The sequence below is a fragment of the Gymnodraco acuticeps genome, unplaced genomic scaffold (assembly GCF_902827175.1).
Source record: "Gymnodraco acuticeps unplaced genomic scaffold, fGymAcu1.1, whole genome shotgun sequence".
Taxonomy (NCBI): Eukaryota; Metazoa; Chordata; class Actinopteri; order Perciformes; family Bathydraconidae; genus Gymnodraco; species Gymnodraco acuticeps.
Window position 1 is genome coordinate 4,528 of NW_022990170.1, and position 8,254 is coordinate 12,781.

Below are 8,254 nucleotides of genomic sequence, written 5' to 3' on the forward strand. Positions count from 1 at the left end.
AAGGTAAGTATAGTTTTACTTTCCTTTACAGTTGTGGGAAGAGCGTTCCACCTTGATGTGGCATAATTGCGAAACGTGTATTCCCCCTTTTTTGTGCCAAATCTGGGTTTCACATGATTTGTGGAGCTCCCTCTGGTGTTATGATCATGGTATTCCTTGATCTTTGGGAAGAATTTTGACATGTACATGGGTACCATAGAGGTGTGGATCTTGTAGACCAGGCCCATTGCAAGTAGCTGTACTCTGTCGTCTACTCTAAGCCATCCTAGTTTGTCAAAGTGGGCAGAGGTGAGGTGGGTTCTAGATGAAAGGTCAAGCAGTAGTCTGACCAGTTTATTTTGCGATGTTTGAAATTTTATTTTTAGCGCCTTGGAGGTGCTATGGTACCATGACGTGCAAGCATAGTCAACCTACCCCACCTTTAAGAAATATCACCGGCCTTATCTATTACAGAGACACTCCAGATCAACATAGTTTAGAAGTGAGGGTCGAGGTCAGCAGACATAGCGTGACTTAAAGTGCCCTGCCCTTACTAACTAATTTACTTTAAACAGTGTTGCAGGATGGGGGAACTTGTGTTTTCTTATCCCCCCCCTCTGATCTCACCTCACTGAGTCCGTCCTCTGAACCTGGCAGGCAGCCTTCACCTGAGGGTGGAAGCCATCTTTGGTGTGCAGCGCTGCATTTGTACTGAAACACTGTGAAGAAAAGCGACTTATGGACGTGAGCACATTGGACAGTGAAAGAAAAAGTGGATTTTTAAAATGAAGCAGCCAGAATATCACAAAGTTAAATCGTCTCTGCCTTTCTCTTATTGCCATCCATGAAAACCTTAATTACATTACATTTAGCTGACGCTTTTGTCCAAAGCGACTTACAATAAGTACATTCGACCAGGAAGACACAACCTTGAAGAAAACAGAATCATATAAGTACATCAGGTTTCATAGAGCCAAACATTTCAAGTGCTACTCAACTGGCTTTAGGTAAGCCAGTCCTTTATTAGTATAAAAGTGCTTCGTTAATAGTTCTAACGCTCGAAGTGGAGTCGAAAGAGATGAGTTTTCAGTTTGCGCCGGAAGATATGCAAGCTATCTGCTGTCCTGATGTCAATGGGGAGCTCATTCCACCATCTTGGAGCCAGGACAGCAAACCCACGTGTTTTTGCTGATGGGAACTTGGGTCCCCCTCTAAGCGAGGGCGCAACGAGTCGTTTGGCTGATGCAGAGCGTAGTGCACGCGCTGGGGTGTACGGTTTAACCATGTCCTGGATGTAGGAAGGGCCAGATCCATTCGCAGCATGGTAATTACCACAAATAAGCATTAAAAGAGCCATGAAAACAGTCCTTGTTTATTTCTTAAATATAACTTAAATATAACCAAATGTAATAAGATTTTCTGAGGACAGCAGCATTTTCCGAATGTGCAGCCTAATCTCAGAGAAACAAAGAGATGCATTCAGGCCAAAATAACCTCATCACTAATATTAACACGGTTAGTTGAAATTGCATTGCATTACTGTGTGTGTGTGTGTGTGTGTGTGTGTGTGTGTGTGTGTGTGTGTGTGTGTGTGTGTGTGTGTGTGTGTGTGTGTGTTGTGTGTGTGTGTGTGTGTGTGTGTGTGTGTGTGTGTGTGTGTGTGTGTGTGTGTGTGTGTGTGTGTGTGTGTGTTACATGTGGAAGGTGAGAAATGACCCGGTCCTTCTTCACAGGTGGTAACATGCTGCTGCAGTTAATCAATGAACACACACACACACACACACACACACACACACACACACACACACACACACACACACCACACACACACACACACAAACAAACACACACACACACGCCTTCAGGTTATCAAGCTCACTGACAGCAAGCCCAACAAACAGGATGGAGCATCAGCAGAGAAGGAAAAATAGGCATTCATAAAAAATAAAAAGCAGAAAAATCTGAAGTTTTACTAAGTTTACCAACTTTACCTGAAACTAGAAGCTTAAACTGCTGGAGGTAATGTGTTCTGGGCCTGGAGATGCGATGTTGTATCCAAGTGTTGCTTAGAAAATAAATCCAGAACAAAGCAAAATGAGTCTCACAGCACCGAACTGAATCTGCTGACTGACAGCAGACAGACAAACATTCAATTAATGAGATTCTCCCTGTATGAGTGAATACCTGAGAAACAGCTCTACCCTGCGGCCACAGGGTGTTCCTACACAATTCACTGATGATTAACAACATCAGTGTATCTCCAAAAATCAAGTGTCTTCTCATTTGAATGTGTAATTATGGCCAGCGGAGCTCCTTCTCCAACAGACTTCTGCAGCTCCGCTGTCACAAGGACAGATACAGGAAAACATTCCTGCCCACTGCAATAACTCTCTATAACAAATCCCCTCTGGCTGGCAGAGAACTCTCTGCTCCATAGCTTCTCTTAATAACTGGACTTCAACTCCCACTGTACATTTTACATTCACATTATATTTCATATTGAATAATCCATTCTTGCTAAATAATATCCTGCATTATATGTGTTACTGGACATTTCCACATGTATATTTTCCACATGTATGTATATATATTTTTTTTTTTTAACTTGTAACTTTTTTATGCTATTTTATTTCTATTTCTGAAATATTTTGGACTATTTCTGTGTCTTAATTTTTCTTATGTACATTGCCTTGTGTTTTTTATGCTGCTGCAACGCAAACATTTCCCAAATTGGGATCAATAAAGTACCTATCTATCTATCTATCTTTCAGAGTTAAATCATGTACTCCATTACATTTATTTAGTACCTTTAGTACATTTTCAGAATTGGATTAATGATGTGAAATAGTCAACAAAAACAAAAAATGAAACCTGGAGTAAAATCACAAGCTTCAGCCTCAAAGTAATTAAAACTAGCTACACATTACAAGCTTTGATAAACATTACAATCAAAACATATACTATATCATTCTGAAATCTGCATAATGATACTTTTACTTTTGATATTTTATGTATATTTTGATGCTAATACATTTATTTTTGTGATTGAGTAACATTAAGCAGGGCTTTTACTTGTAACAGAGTATTCCTACACTTCGGTACTTCTACCTGAGTACATCATACTCTAGTTCTGGCAGAATAATCATGGATCCCGACGCCTCTTTCCTTCTCTTGTTCTCTTTTTCTTTTCTTTACGGGAGAGTTTAGCCTTCAAGAATCCAACGTTTGGTGCTCTCCACAAATATAAAAATGAATATTAAAAAAGTATTCCACTGTGTTTTCTGACAAGGCAATCTAATGTTTGTTGTCCACAGCTGACGTTATACCGGCCGGACTTCTTTCTGCGGATTGATAGGACTGCACGTAGTCCCTTTATCATTCTTAGCACACCTCTGCTAAGGGTCACTAGATCCTTAGCAGAGTTGTGTTAGCGAGTATTAACCTCTGAAATGTCCACATTTACCAATCAGAATTGAGTATTCAAACAAAATCATGTATTATTTATTTATTCAAGATGTCATTCAAAGTCATATTTCCTTCTTGTTTCCTAAGCACAGATGTGGAGGTGGTGAAAGCTTCCTGTGTGTGTGAGGAGCTTCCCGATCCCACCAGCACAGAAGAAGAAGAAGAAGATGTAACAACGTCCTCTGTGCTGGTCGGGCTGGGGAGCTCCTCGTCCTCTCGGCTGGTGGGTGGAGCGGGGGTTGTCGGGGGCTGGGGTGAAGGGCATGGAGGTCCTTACTGTACTCACAGGGTCTGGGACTAAGCTGAGAGCGGTCTGCTGTGGTGCTGGGTCTTTCTGGGATCATCGGTTGGTGATCTACTCTCAGCTGCCAAAAACACCAAGAGGAGTCCTGCCCTGTGAGACAGAAACACAAAAAATAAATACTCAAATATACAACCTCTGAACTGTTGCAAGCTGTTAAACCTTCAATGATGGACAAATATGATAAAACTCCAATAATAAATACAATCCTTGTGAGGGGATCACTTACTAAGCCCCAAAAGACAACCCGCTCTTAATCAGTTGTCATCCTTTCTTTTGGTGTGGTCTGCAGTATCTCATCTTCTTCGTCTGAACATCCTGGAACATCCTTGAGTTTCAGTCTTCCACGGAGTTGCTTTTTGTAGGAAGGTTGATGCAGCGTGGGTAATGCTGGAGACCTGTTAGAAAACCTGAAAGAGACTTGGAGACTTTTCGTGATGTTAATAGTCACTGCTTTAGCACTATATGTTGCACCTAGAAAAAACTGAGCAGTACTTGAGTAAATGTGCTTGAATTAGTTTAACCACCGTCTTAAACGATTTACTTACCTGTCTTGCAAAGCCATACTTTAAAAAGAAAGAATACACAACCATACCATGTTAACTTACCTCTGGTATCAGCATCGACCATCATCAAATTTTTTATCCAAAAGTAAAAACGATTAAAAAAATTAAGTAATATATTAATAAAAGCCCTGGTGCAACATTTGACCTATCGACCCAGCAGGACGTGTTTGAAGATGCCTGGGGCTTCATCAGTCCTGATAGAGGCAAAGGATTTCAAATCCTGTAGCAATAACTTGCAGGTGGGAGCTGCTGGACGAGAGGGGAGTGATACACCATCGTCTACAACGTCCTATTCATCCTCTTCCTCTTACCTCTGCTATCAGCATTGACCATTATCAAATAATATTAAAAAGACAGTAATATATAAATAAAAAGCCCCAATGCAATTTTGACCCATCACAAAACCTGGTATGAGCATCGACCATCATCAATTATTATCCAAAAGAAAAAAATATCGAAATGAAAAATGACATATTAATAAAATAAAGCCCTGGTGCAAGATCTGACCTATCGCCAACCCAGAAAGATGTGTTTGAAGCTGCCTGGGGCTTCATCAGTCCTGCCAGACGCAAAGGTTTTCAGATCCTGCAGCAGACGTCCGTCTCAGTCCGAGTCGCTGTCTTCAGGGAGCCTGTGGTCCTCTGGACGGTATCTCTTGTCCAGGGGGGGGCAGGGGCCTGAGCTGGAGGGTGTCAAGTCCCTAAAGTCCTCTTCCCTGGTCCTTTTGGTGGAGAGGCCGAGGCCTGAGGTTGGGGTTGGAGAGTCCCTAAAGTCCTCTTCCCTGCACGCCTCCTCCCAGGTCCTCTTGGTGGAGAAGCCGAGGCCTGATGTCGATGGAGGGGCTGAGGATGGAGCTTCTTCAGGACGTTCCACTTGCGGCGCAGAATCTTCCGGAGGGGCAACACCCAAAGGGCGAAATGCCTGCCAATATCTCACAGGTGGGCGCTGCGCGACAAGAAGGGGCACCATGGGGCAGCAGAGACCTAAGGTGGAGGGTGCCGAGTTCCTGGAGTCCTCTCCCTGATCCTCTTCGTGGAGAAGACGAAGCCTGGTGTTCTTGGAGCGAATAATCCTGACCTTGGAGGGGCTGAGGGTGGACCTTCTTCAGGACGTTCCAGTCGCGGTGCAGAAACCTCCAGGGGGGCAACATCCAAAGGGAGGTAGCAGGGATTTGCAGGGAGGAAGCTTGGAGTGAAGGTCCCACGCAATACCTCCCAAACATTTATCGGCGGGAATTGCTGGGTGAAAGGGGGGAGACGTCCGATATCGGCATCACCGTCATCACAATAATCTTCAGTGTCCTCTTCCTCCTCCTCCTCCTCTTCCTCTTCTTCTTCTTCTTCTTCCTCCTCCTCCTCCTCCTCCTCCTCCTCCTCCTCCTCCTCCTCCTCCTCCTCCTCCTCCTCCTCCTCCTCCTCCTCCTCTTCCTCCTCTTCTTCCTCGGAGGACAAGGACCCGTATCCAGAATCTTCAGATGTCCAGTCTTCCCCCTCATCCTCCTCTTCATCCTCCTCCTCTTCCAAATCCTCTTCCTCCTCCTCTTCCCTCAGTCCATGACCTCCACCTAAAAAACCGACAGCAAACTCACCTTCATCCTCGACAGCGTTCCTGACCTCACCTACCTCTTCCTCATCAGGAGCATTGTAGACAGGGAGATTACCTTCATCGCCTGCAGGAGGATCCATGATGAAGTTCTCAGAGCCTGAGGGGGGGGAATTCAGAGTGTAAGTGTAGTCCTCTTCCCTGCATGCCTCTTCCCAGGTCCTCTTTGTGGAGAAGCCGAGGCCTGATGTCGATGGAGGGGCTGAGGATGGAGCTTCTTCAGGACGTTCCACTTGCGGCGCAGAATCTTCCGGAGGGGCAACACCCAAAGGGCGAAATGCCTGCCAATATCTCACAGGTGGGCGCTGCGCGACAAGAAGGGGCACCATGGGGCAGCAGAGACCTAAGGTGGAGGGTGCCGAGTTCCTGGAGTCCTCTTCCCTGATCCTCTTCGTGGAGAAGACGAAGCCTGGTGTTCTTGGAGCGAATAATCCTGACCTTGGAGGGGCTGAGGGTGGACCTTCTTCAGGACGTTCCAGTCGCGGTGCAGAAACCTCCAGGGGGGCAACATCCAAAGGGAGGTAGCAGGGATTTGCAGGGAGGAAGCTTGGAGTGAAGGTCCCACGCAATACCTCCCAAACATTTATCGGCGGGAATTGCTGGGTGAAAGGGGGGAGACGTCCGATATCGGCATCACCGTCATCACAATAATCTTCAGTGTCCTCTTCCTCCTCCTCCTCCTCTTCCTCTTCTTCTTCTTCTTCTTCTTCTTCTTCTTCTTCCTCCTCCTCCTCCTCCTCCTCCTCCTCCTCCTCCTCTTCCTCCTCTTCTTCCTCGGAGGACAAGGACCCGTATCCAGAATCTTCAGATGTCCAGTCTTCCCCCTCATCCTCCTCTTCATCCTCCTCCTCTTCCAAATCCTCTTCCTCCTCCTCTTCCCTCAGTCCATGACCTCCACCTAAAAAACCGACAGCAAACTCACCTTCATCCTCGACAGCGTTCCTGACCTCACCTACCTCTTCCTCATCAGGAGCATTGTAGACAGGGAGATTACCTACATCGCCTGCAGGAGGATCCATGATGAAGTTCTCAGAGCCTGTGGGGGGGGGGGAATTCAGAGTGTAAGGATTTCACAGGTAATATGTGGGATTATTTAGCAATAATCAATGATTGGAGAAAAAAAAAGCACAACTATGACTTTAATTTACAAGACATGACAGGAGAACCTGTTAAAAGCCTGCTAAAACATAATTGTGGTTAGAATAACACTGGGGATAATACATTATATTATTTTTCTGATAAACAGTGACGACAAGAAATATACTAATTGGGATTTTTGTTATTGGCAATATTATTTTCGTTATTTGAATATCTCCAAACCCTTTTTTTATAAAACAGAAGTGCACATAAACGGCATGTGTTGGACAAGTAAAGGAGAAGCTTGCTCTGCGCATTTTACACACCCCTTCTTCCGCAGCAGCAGAGCCTTCTTTAAACCAAAATGCAACATTACAAAATGTGCAAACAAATAAATGCTGACTGTGGGGAATGCAAGACCCAGATCCCGAGAAAAAACGGTGTAGGCTATGTGTGGCCAAACTTTGGTTCCCAAAAAGAGGGTGCATTTATATATGCATTCATATCCATTGCGAAGAACTGACTACAGTAATATAATCTAAAATGACCACAGTAGTTTGCAGACTTTCCTTAGGTTTATAAGTAGGCCTAATTATGTTCCGAGTTTAAGTAGGAGTTCGTCATCTTGGACGCAGACCGCGCACAAATCTCCCCCCCCCCCTCTAAAACTAAACAAGAAAATCCGTTTCAATATGTAATGTTAAAAGGAAAGCTTAATTAATATGATACATTAGAAGGAGTAGCCATTTCTCCAATCAATAAAGCTTCAACAATCAGAACGAACGACACTCAGGGAGGCAGCTGCACAGAAGAACGTGCCCTGCAGGGAATTGTGCGTCGTTGCCATGGTGCATAACTTGGACATATTTTTTAGCATTCTATGAAATTAGGCCCAATCGCCATTTTGTTTTTGTAATTTTTTGGTCGTTTTTCGACGATATCTCGCAATTAAATCAAACATAACTGTGTTTTCAAATCACTGCACTCTTTATAAATACATTACACACATCTAGTGCTAAAAAAAAGTAGGTCTTATCCACAAATATTAATTTTACACGGAAAAAACGCGAGTGAGATTCTGCTTTCTCCAAATTGGATTTTGAGCAAAATAAATGCCAACATTCTATGAACTTTTCACCTCTAAACTAAAGATATTGCACTCATTTCCACACAGAAACAGCTTTGTAAGATATTAAGGGGATATATGAACAATTATAAGGCAACAAATGTGTATTTTTTAACGTTTTTTTTTTTCTTTTTACTT

General features: G+C 43.9%; 1 long non-coding RNA gene across 1 annotated transcript; it reads right to left on the reverse strand.

Moving 5' to 3' along the window:
- Positions 1–342: 342 nt before the first annotated feature.
- On the reverse strand, positions 343–3,564 carry LOC117547114. Its single transcript, XR_004569118.1, has 3 exons — positions 2,164–3,564; positions 1,971–2,044; positions 343–698 (listed from the first exon to the last, which is right to left on the reverse strand). It is a non-coding gene; the product is annotated as an uncharacterized LOC117547114 (long non-coding RNA).
- Between the last annotated feature and the right edge of the window lie 4,690 nt (positions 3,565–8,254).